Source organism: Tachypleus tridentatus, chromosome 1, assembly GCF_004210375.1.
Source record: "Tachypleus tridentatus isolate NWPU-2018 chromosome 1, ASM421037v1, whole genome shotgun sequence".
Taxonomy (NCBI): Eukaryota; Metazoa; Arthropoda; class Merostomata; order Xiphosura; family Limulidae; genus Tachypleus; species Tachypleus tridentatus.
In genome coordinates, this window is record NC_134825.1 from 59,778,055 (window position 1) to 59,787,788 (window position 9,734).

Genomic DNA, 9,734 nt, shown 5'->3' on the forward strand with positions numbered 1-9,734 from the left:
GTTACCCCTTTCTTCTCGTTATAAACTTTAACACACCAATTATTTCTTTTTCGTATTATATTTGAATACAGAGATGTAGCTAGTGCTTCTTCATTATATATGTGTTCCTAAGGTGGACTTAACATCATGTTCTCTGTGCAAAGGAAATGCAATCTTCAGTTTCAGTGGCAGCACCGTTGCAAATGAGTTGGATACAATCAGACTTAAAAAGCAATCTTTGAAAGTAATGCACTCTACTTGTACCAGAGGGAGCAGATGTTAGGAGGCCGCATATGGGAAAGCTTGTGAATGTTTCGTTTAGAATCTGGCAAAATGCTACTGAAGAGTTTAATAACTATAAATGAATCACATAATGGTGTAAACAAAAGATGGAAGGCATTGAATAGTGTGAAGAGAAAAGTCAAGACAATTCGTTATCGAATTCTGACCATGATTGAGGCGGGCACTATCAGCAGTCAATAGGACTTACCACTTTGTGGTCACAGAGATTCAATGTTTTTGACACTCAAAGAAGAGCTTTTTGAAAATGAAGGAAATTTCAGAGCTTTTCTGTGCTAACGAAAGAAGAAATTTGGCCAAGAGTTCGGTCTTATAGCAAAAATTGCTCATACACTAGTTCTCAATATACAAAACAAGATTATCGGTAATTGCTTTATCTACAATGAATTAATGGAGATAATTAACATTGCTCAGTAATTTGCTATTCTTTCTAATTAAACGAAAGATATCTCAGGTGTGGAACAGTTTTTGCTGTGCGTGCATTACACTGATGAGTCAGCACAGTACAATCGAGAAGACATTCACCATTTTATTCTAGTTCATGATACTACCGGAAAGAACCTGACTACTCTGATCATAGACAGTCTGAGAGAGTTCAGAGCTATCTTAGCAGACGAAGTTACGATGGGATAGTGGCTATGAGCGTATTTTTCAATGGGATGTAGACATACATTGCAGAGTAGTTTCCGCTTACTCCATAAGTTTTGTTTGTTTGTTTTAATTTCGCACATAGCTACTCGAGGACAATCTGTGCTAGCCGTCCCTAATTTTGCAGTATAAGACTAGAAGGAAGGCAGCTAGTCATCACCACCTACCGCCAACTCTTGGGCTACTCTTTTACCAACGAATAGTGGAATTGATCGATACATTATAACGCCCCAACGGCTGAAAGAGCGAGCATGTTTGGCGCGATGGGGATGCGAACCCGCGACCCTCAGATTACGAGTCGCACGCCTTAACACGCTTGGCCATGCCGGGCCTACTGCATAAGTACACCATGGAATCCACAGTTTTAATCTTTCAGTGTCTGGTACATGTAATGACGTGCCTGTAAATAACAGTATTGGTACAACTGGCAGTTATTCAACACATCAAAACGGTAAGCAATGTTTTCGAAGCTGTATATGAGAAAAATGTCACCGCAGGTCGAACCTATCTGAAACAAATGTGTTACACCTGATGGATCAAGATGTACAATATCATCTTGGTTCTGTTGGAGCTGTTCCAAACACTGTGTAAACCATTTCAGAATGGCCAGACAATGTCTCCACAACTAATAAGAAGCAACTTCTCTCTACCGTTAAGGAACCTAAATTTATCATCATGTTTTACATTGTGGCAACGTTGTTGTTGTTTCTTTTCAGTTACTCTATCATTCCTGTAGTAGAAGAGCTCAGACCAAGCCACCGAAACTAGTTTTTCAGTAAATGCTGAAGATACCATCAAGTTAATGCTAAGGATATCTTCAAGTACATTTTCTCCCACTGCTAAGAAGACATGTGATTAGCTTAGCAGTGTTATAACTGTACTACGTACAATTAGAAGGCTGATAAACAGTTGTAATATGCGAACTAGTAGTTCAGAGGAGTGCTCTTGTATTGTTATATTTGTATAATTTCAACGGTAAACCACTTTTTAACCAAGTCCCATAAAAGACTTTTTCACTCTAATGAACCTTTTGAGTAGTTTCATGTGTCTTTTCCCAAGTGTTACTTCCTTTAAGCTTACCACTATGTAACAAAAACAGATTAAGGAATTCATCATGAAGTATTTAAAGGATGTAAAGCGTGAGGGCCTCACTGTTGTTGGGAATATTAGAATGCTGTTATGAAACCCTCAAATAACGCGCTGCATACTCTAATGAAGCGTAACATTAATATGCTCACAGCCATTTTGAGGGTGATCAAAATCCGTGTCAACAAATTCCAGTGAAAGGCGAGTATCTTAAACATTTATTTTAATTAACATCATACAGCTATAACTATTCCATACAATCTTCATTTTGACAATTTAAAATTACACTATGTTTTTTTTTGTTTTTATTCTTTTAAGAATCTGAAGCTATTATTCTTAAACACCAACAGATTGGCATAAATGTTAACAGTTATATGTCTCATGTTGTTTATATGTCTTTTTCCACTCTGTTGAGGCTCAGCCCATATTTACAAAAAAACCAACTAGTAAAGATCATCAAAATAGGTTAGTGATACGCTATATAAATAATGACATTTGCTTCACTATTGAAAACAACATTTTTAACCATGTGAGGAGACCTTCACAGCTTAACTTCTACTGTGCGGGGACGGCTTTACACTGTTGATGTGAGTTAAGTTGCTTATATGAGTTTGTTTAAATATTAATGAGTTTATGTGACTTGATTTTGAGTCAGTTATGACTTTGTTCAGAAGATACTGTCGTCATTGATTGTGTTTTTTTCATTTATTAAGTTCTTTTACACTTGGATATATTAAGCATTTTAACGAATTTTGTGAATTCCTTCCCATGGAAAAACCTTATTATTCTGTTCAGACAGAATACAAGTCTCAATGTTTATAAGGCGGGGTTTGGCAAGCTGAGCCAAACAATGAAATTATTTTGCTATTGATCTGTGTAATGCGCATACTACTTGCAAGATGTTAACAGTGATTACAATTCTCTTGTTGCAATAAGAGAGGTTTCTCATCCATGTGGACAACATTTTAGTTTTTAGTTGCATTTTAGGTAAACTTAGGCATGCAGGTACAGCGATACGATACTCGTATTGTATTGTGAAGTTATGATGTGAATATATCAATACGTCGTTTGACAAAATACTATTTATATATCTTTACGAAATTTGGTATATTGTTACTAAACATTACAAGTCTTTTGTACAGAACAAATCAGAATTTCTAACAAAGTATTTTGCTAAAAATTAATGAATCAATTTTATTAAAAATATTACATGCAAAGTAAGGTAACAAATTAAGAATAACAATATAGATATAGATTGTTTTGCAATTTCGCATAAAGCTACTCGAGGGCTATCTTTTCCTAATTTAGGAGTGTAAGACTAGAGTGAAAACAGCTTGTCATCACCACCCACCACCAACTCTTGGGATACTCTTTTACCAACAAATAGTGAGATTGACCGTCACATTGTAACGCTCCCACGGCTGAAAGGGCAAGCATGTTTGGTGCTACCAGGATTCGAACCCGAGAGCCTCAGATTACGAGTCGAACGCCTTACCCCACCTGGCCATGCCGGGCTCTAGATACATATTTTAACTTTTTTATTTCACTTCTCTTGCCGGCTGCCAGTTAGTTGATCAAACCTGAGAATCTTAAAAAGCGTTAGCAAAGCATTTGCATTAAAATATGTATCGTATTGCAGCATCAACTGCTATGATGAGATACGCACCTTAACTTTAGGGAATCAAGAAGGAAGCTTTAAACTTAATACAGGAGAATATGTACTTATGTACACACAGGTAGTGTTTTTATCCAAATAGTCGGCAAAAAGTTTCCATTAATGTTGCAAAGTTTGCAGTGGTCCAGAAATGGCTCAAACCTGAGAGTGAACTAGAAGTCTTATGTATTTATATAATAATAATTGTATGTTGTAATAATTTATTTCAAGGTAGCTATAGCGCCATCTGTATTAAGTTATGTTTAATTGCACTTTGTGTGGATGCATAGATATGAATAAAAAAGTGTGGTTAAAGCATTAATGTTGTGTTATCGTCAAGATTACCTATCCATCCTGTATAGTTATACCACTAACAGTAGGATTGAAGTGTTTTATTGTGTGTGAGAGATGTATGCTCGCAGATACTATACATCAATACTGTAAGACAAAGAAGGAACTGATTGCAGTTATTTTAGTAGCTTGTCAAGGCTTGGTGGTTAGCACAACGGACGATGAGTCTGATGATTTATGATTTTTGTCTCTTTGTTTGAAAATCACGGTCCGTGCTGTACTTTAGGGCCAAGGGTATATTGTATGGTGATCAAATTTTTCTATTTGTTTATAAGAACTGAAGAGTAGGTGGTGAACGCTGTTGACTAAAAATACTTCCTCCAGTCTATCAGTTCAAAATTAAAGATGGCTAGCACAGATAACCCTTATTTAGCTTTAATGAAGTATTTTGTTTGTTTGTTTTTGTTGTTTTTTTTTAAATTTAGCGCAAAGCTACTCGAGGGCTATCTGCGCTAGCCGTTCCTAATTTATCAGTGTAAGACTAAAAATGAAGGCAGCTAGTCATCACCACCCACCGCCAACTCTTGGGCTACTCTTTTACCAACGAATAGTGGGATTGACCCTCACATTGTAACGCTCCCACGGCTGAAAGGGCAAGCATGTTTGGTGCGACCAGGATTCGAACCCGCGACCCTCAGATTACGAGTCAAACGTTTTACCCCACCTGGCCATGCCGGGCCTATGAAGTATTCTAAAAAAACAGTTACTGCATTTATAAAATACTTGTATGATGGAAAGTTCACTATTCAAGTTGACTATATATCACTGAAATTACTAATTAACCTGAAAAGCCTGTAAGTTATGATTGCACATTGAATAATGGCAACACAAGACTACAGTTTTATTTTGCAGTATTATTCAAGTAAACAGCTTGAAAATACGAACGGGTTTGTTTTTCTTCTGCAGCTAGTGGGAATATGACCGTTCATTGAATTTCTGGTTCCTGGATATCATGCGCTGGTCAAAGGTATTCCAAAAGTAGTGATGGTAAATCATACTACAGATGACAATTTTGCTTTTGGATTGATTTTACAAATGACTAATCAGGAACTCTGTAAAGAGTGATTGAAGGATCCGAACGTAAGTTAACCAAGTTTCTACTCAGATAACCGGCAGAGAGAGTACCATAAAATGGTGTCTTGGTCTAATGTTTTTTCTGAGCGGATAATACAGATCTTCAAATGAATGATTTACATGTTTACAATGAGAATCTACCATATGTCATAATAGCTTACTGTTTTTCACCCCCAGTGGCACAGCGGTATGTCTGCGAACTTAACAATGCTATAAATCGGGTTTCAATACTCGTGGTGAGCAGAAGACGTATAACTCATCGTGTAGCTTTGTGCTTAACTTCAAACAATAAATCAATCAATATCAGTTGTTTTGAGCATTTATTCGTGAAAACTTTCATAAACACCTCTTTTGTATCAACTGGTGTGCTTTTGGTATGGTCGTTCTCAAAACAAATCAACACTTTGTTCAGAAAGTCTCTGTACTTGGCGTAGAATCATGCCTCATCACGTGTCAGAAGCTATAGAGCTCAAAATTGTTCGACTGTTCAGAACGGTATGAAACAAACAGACATTGCGAGAACAGTAGGGTACCTCCAGTGTATTGTATCCAGAATCTTGAAATGTCATTAAAATTTGGGAAATGTGTTTCAGAAAGGTCTACTGGCAGACGCCAAAACAATACTTCTCAAAATTATTGTATTTTGATCAGGTTAGCACGTCAAGGTCGGAAGAAGTCTGTCAACACCTCAATAAGTGAATGGCACGAACACATTCATTTTGAAGTATTCTGAAGAACAGTAAATAGAAGACTGACCAAACAATGTTAATTTGCAAGAAGGACTATCTGCAAACAGATATTAACCAGAATTCAACGTCATAACCGCGTTACTTGGCAAGACAGTATGCCAATATGCAGTTAGAACACTGGTGACATCTTTTGTTTTCAGATAATTTCTGGTTCCGACTTCTTAAAGTTGATAATATGTTCGTGTTTGTCTGTTTGGAAAACTGATGGAGGAAGACTCTTTTCCATAGAAAACACACAGTATGTGACACAGTACATGTTTGGCCAGCTATTCATCATGGTTGAAAAACTGCTCTTCATATCCCTCAGAGAAACATCAATGGCGCCTCCTATAGGAATCACATGAAGACGATATTTCTGCCATATGCTAGAGCAAGGTTTGGCAATAACTGTGTATTCAAGAATGGCAACGACACTGCACAGTTTGCATATTGTATTGGATTATCTCAACCAGAGGATGTTACAAAATTGTTATGGCAAGTAAAGTCTCCAAATTGAAATCTCATTGAAAACGGTTGGGCAGAACAGAGCCAGAAAAATAGTTAGACACGACCCTAAACCAACGACTTTGACTGAGTTGCATTATCTTTTAGATGGAATGAAATCATGGTGAATTACATCAATACCTCATCAACAGCATGCCATGTCGCCTTGCGAAAATTGCTAATATACGAGGAAGACCAACCAAGCATTGAATGTTTAATATAAACTTATATAAAGTTAGAGATACTATTTATAATAATTTGCTGTTATATTTTGTCATTATATAAATGATTTGGTGAGGTTTTATTGTGATAAGTGACGTACTAAATTATACATCTTTCTACAAGTGTTTAACGAAATTATTTGCTGTTCTAATAAATAGTTTATGATGACTAGAGAACTTGTCCATTATACAGATTACACATGTAAATGTTTAATATAGCATGCATTTCTCAGTTTGACGGCGCTAAGTCTATTTTAATTTTATCTTACAAATACTGATTTTATTTGTTACAAAATACATAAAAATTTTGGCGAAAAGTGTGGTAGTCACAATAATTAAAATGAAAAATGCTTTAAAGGGTTAAACTGATTTTCATACCAGACTGAATTGAAGAAAGAGATTGAACACAAATTCTGTAATGATAAAAAACAAGTTTATTTATTAAACAAAATATAAAAAGTTTGAGCACATCAGACACATGTACAGTGCTTCTCTCTAGAGACTAAAGAGAGACCTGTTTCAGTGATGGAAACCTGAAATAAGTTCTGGCTAAAACTTATAGATCTTAAACACAAAGCAGTCGTCTCCTTCAGGGCGCACATTACTCAAGGAATTGCTACACTTCTAAATTGTTAACCTCGCTATGGAAACCACATGATATAGTAAATCCCCAATTTTTCAGCATATTGAGGAGGGCAGTGATACCAGAACAAAAGACCTGACAATGTATTATTAGAGTTACAGCAATTGAGTCGAGTTCCTAATCCAGTCTGCTGTTATTTAACAGACATACACACTCGCTCGCATGTATATATGAACATTTCAAGAATGAATGTTGAATTTTTCACTTTTATGAATTGAAAGGGAAGGAAACACTTATTATGTGATACACACTACTCCTGCATATTTTTTTTTATTTTGTGCCCGACCTATTTTTTTAATTTAATGTTATTAACGGACTCTTAGGTTTTATTTAAATTTCTGTCTTGATCTGGACTTTACTATGATATTTACTCAATTTTTTTTGTTATCTCCTTATAAATGTGTAAGTTATTTTATACCTATTCTGTTTCAATGATTGTTAATTCTAAATACTGAAGTTTCTGAGCTTCTTTATGCCCACATAATTCACTCTGTATCTTGTTTTTCTTTGTAGGGTATTTAATCGTATTTAATTTTGTGTGCAGTTTTATAATTTGGTTTCATTGCTACTCCAATATATTCTGTTTAATTTTAGTCAGTGTTAGTTATGTACACATATCGTTTTTTGCTTTTGTTTTCAGTCCACATTCTTTGTAATCCTTTATGATCAGTATTGAGTTTATATCCTTTAATACCTTATTTAACTAATTGACTGACTATTTGTTTCTGAGTAAAGCCACATTGGGATATCTATTCTGTCAGCTATGGGAAATTGAACAAGGATTTTTAGCAATGTAGGTCCACTTGCTTACCGTTATTCTACCAGGCCAAAGTGAGTATATGATGATTCAATTTAATTTTGTATCCTATTTTATTTATGTTACTATGTTGCTTGATTTTGTATATAGTTCATTTGAATTGGATTTATATTTGATTCAGTTTGTAGTTTATTTTACTTAGTTTCATTTGGCTATTGGAATCTACATGTAATAAAGCTATTCTGTGTGTGAGTGTCAAGATCTCTTGTGATCAAATTAGATTATTAGTGAAACTTTCGACTTTTTCAATTATTTAACTTGTACTTTTAGCATTACATTTTAAGGCTAAAGTCAAGATAGCCCCTAAGATAAAGAAACAGGGAGTGTGACAGCTCAAAAAAATATGTTTTTATTCTTCAGTGACATAGAAAACAACATATTCAGTTATATTTACATGAACCTTTCAAATTTCACATGTAGGTGTTCTATACATGTAGCTGTTTTTTTGTAAATAGGATGTGAATAGTCATAAATTTACTTTATCCATCACCTAAGGCAGTATAATAAAATTCCAGTTTTATAATTTTCTCTGTGAATAAGATTTTTACTGCTGTTTATTTTTACAGGTGTTTTTGGATGTTCACCATGATGTCCATGATTGAATCATTTATTTCAAAACACTCCCTAAAACTGCTGTGGATCTTAATACTCATCTTTTAGGTGTCATTCATTCTATTCAAACTCCTAACAATCTGTCACAGATTTAATTACTGCAAACAACTGATATTAAAAATATGGTTTAGATTTGAAGAATATCTACATTTCTATATATGTGAGTAATTCAGACACTCAGTTTAATATTAATAGGTCTGTAGCAATAATTTCAATATGCATAAAGTTAATTATGGATTTCCTGTTAATAGGAAGAAATATTTTATCATGCTTGTTTAGAATAGTTCATAAGCTTTGACTGAGTGATTGGTTGTCGATGGATAAAGTTAAATGTGTCAGAAACGTATGTATAGGAATTTTGAATTCAAGAGAAAGAAAATAATTTATTAAATCTCATGTGATGTTCAATAGCCAGTATTCTTCTTGTAGGAAATATACAGATCTAGTGGAAAGGGTAGAAAAGAGAAATTACATGTAAAACACTTGTTTGAACAGGTTGAGTTATGAGAAGAAACTAAAACATTTCAATTCAATCTCATTATATGTTGAAGAGCTAAATATTATGTGACTAAAGTACTCATATTTTAGAGATTTTGGATGAGCTAGAAGTGAAAGAAAAGCATCTTTTCATTTCAGGATAATTATGGTGAGCTGATTATTACAGATAATATAAGTGTAATGTTTGGAAACTAAACCAATACATTTGTTTTTTCTACAAGGATTATTTAATTTTATAATAAATTACCTGATGGTGTGAGGAATACTTTGTTGTTTTTTTTACTGTGGTTGTTAGATATACAGATATAAAAAGTACACTTTTAGTAATTTGTTGTTTTATTTTTGACTGTTTGAAAATATAAGGTGACATTACTTTGTAATTAACCCTATTAACTACTGGTAGGGTCTCCTATGTGTTCTACACAGAAAATAAGTGATTTTGCCCAATATTTTGGACAGTTTTCCATACTGAATGTTGTAACAGTCAAAAACATGGAATTATTCAAAATGGTACTGTATATGGACCTTACCAATAATGAATATTATTAAATGAAGCTGGTAACCTGAGGATTAAAGATATATATATTATTATTCAAGAACCACATTATTCCTGATTATT

General features: G+C 34.3%; 1 long non-coding RNA gene across 1 annotated transcript; it reads left to right on the forward strand.

Moving 5' to 3' along the window:
- The first annotated feature begins 7,588 nt into the window (after positions 1 to 7,588).
- On the forward strand, positions 7,589 to 9,378 carry LOC143249566 (uncharacterized). The gene is made up of 2 exons (XR_013027841.1): positions 7,589 to 8,019; positions 8,572 to 9,378. It is a non-coding gene; the product is annotated as an uncharacterized LOC143249566 (long non-coding RNA).
- The last annotated feature ends 356 nt before the right edge of the window (positions 9,379 to 9,734 follow it).